General features: G+C 27.0%; 1 non-coding gene across 1 annotated transcript; it reads left to right on the top strand.

Moving 5' to 3' along the window:
- The first annotated feature begins 510 nt into the window (after positions 1-510).
- Positions 511-617, top strand: LOC126019768 (U6 spliceosomal RNA). Its single transcript, XR_007499392.1, has one exon. It is a non-coding gene; the product is annotated as a U6 spliceosomal RNA (small nuclear RNA).
- Positions 618-1,925: the final 1,308 nt, after the last annotated feature.

Genomic DNA, 1,925 nt, shown 5'->3' with positions numbered 1-1,925 from the left:
GTACAAAGCCAGGAGTAAATTCTGAGCATCTGAATTTGGCACTCAAAAAAAAAAAAAAAAAAACATAAAAGAAACATGTAAGACAAAACTCGTTTAAAATTCTCTGATTTTGAAACATTTAAAATATTTTTCATTTGTTTTACACATATATATGTATGTATATATATATGTATATATATATATATATATTGCTCAAGTCAGTCTTTTCTAAGATGTTAATTACCACTTAATGATACTATCCTATTTTATTGGAAAACATATTATATTATTTAACAAAGAGAGGGAAAAACAAGAAAAGATGAGTTGATGATATTTAAAGTCAAAATGACAGTAATATTAAAGAAAACATACATGTACTGATCGGTGTGACTTATACATTGATTTTTTAAAATCATTTATACATTAGTTTCCTCCTTTACACACATAAGATATCATGAAAGGCATCATAAAATACATTTTAAGATATCATAAAATTTGATTGGAAAACCTCGATTAAAATGATAGACCATCATGCTCTCTTCGGCAGCACATATACTAAAATTGGAACGATACAGAGAAGATTAGCATGGCCCCTGTGCAAGGATGACACGCAAATTCGTGAAACATTCCATATTAAAAAATATGATAGGCCATCATAAAATACTTGTTTCTGAACAGTCAATTTTTAATGATCTTTCCACTTTGAGTGTATAGAATACAACCTACAAAAAACTATATCTATGGTTAGTAGAAAAATAAAGATGAAAGATTATATATCAAAAATGTGATTAAGTAAGCTTTAATATTAATAAACTGCTAACAAAAATATGTTGGGTACTCTTGTTTATTCAGTGAGTATTTTTGCTGTATAATATAGTCATTAACATAATCCTTTGACAGTTTAAAATGAATATGCATTTTTCTAAGCTAAGTACACATAGCCATGTTTAAAGTTTGCATCTCATATTAATATTTTTGCATACAGTAACATAATATAAATTTACCATGGCTGACTAAGATAAAGTTGTGTATCTTAAGATGGATGATAATTTTAAATGCTAAAGATGTTTTTAATATAGATTAAATGTAAACAGATTTAATCCAGATAGGGTAAAAATTTATGCATGAGTTTAAAAAAGTTTACTACAAGCACAAAATAATTGGAACTTTCATAAAAAAGTTTTTCTATATAATATAAAATACTGAAATATGCCACTTTTGAAGTAGTTAAGCTATATACTGCAAGAAAACATGTAAACTTTACAATTATATTACAAAGAATTACTGTAAATAACAAATATATAATATTTTGTTCAAATGGTGGATGGGGTTCTTACCAAATGAAGGTGTAGGCAGTAGCTCACTATTAATATCTGAATGACTATCCATTTTCTAAGTCTGTGACACAATTCACAATGAAGTCAAATACTGGAGCCTTTATTTGTCTCCAGTACCAAATTAACAAATATAAAGAAGAAGGCTAAAAAGTAATAATCCCAAAACATCCAATTTAATTATTTGGTAGCATTTTAAATATCTCAGTCTGTCTAAAAACATTATATGCTTATTATAAAGACTTCCAATATTGACAATAATTTTCAGTGATACAAAAATATATTTTACCTTAAAAGAGTAAAGCTCTTTTAATGAATAGTAGCATTATACATATTCAGAATAGAAAGGAATAAAATATACTTTAAATTTTTCTGCAAAATTAATGCAAGTGTTTAGATCCCAGGAATAGCCTATTTTTATGCCTATGTCTTATGCAATTTGGTTCAGGAGAGCATAATAAACTTAAATGACAATGACATATTACTTAAGTACAAGGCACATATTAATAGGTATTTGAAAGCTCTTGGCAATTATATCTCCAAGGCATTTTTAAGCAGGTGCAGGCCAAATATTGTTGAACTATTGTTGAACTTAAGAAAGAAAGAGGGTTG

The sequence above is a fragment of the Suncus etruscus genome, chromosome 9 (assembly GCF_024139225.1).
Source record: "Suncus etruscus isolate mSunEtr1 chromosome 9, mSunEtr1.pri.cur, whole genome shotgun sequence".
Lineage (NCBI taxonomy): Eukaryota > Metazoa > Chordata > Mammalia > Eulipotyphla > Soricidae > Suncus > Suncus etruscus.
This window is presented reverse-complemented; position numbering and strand designations above follow the sequence as displayed.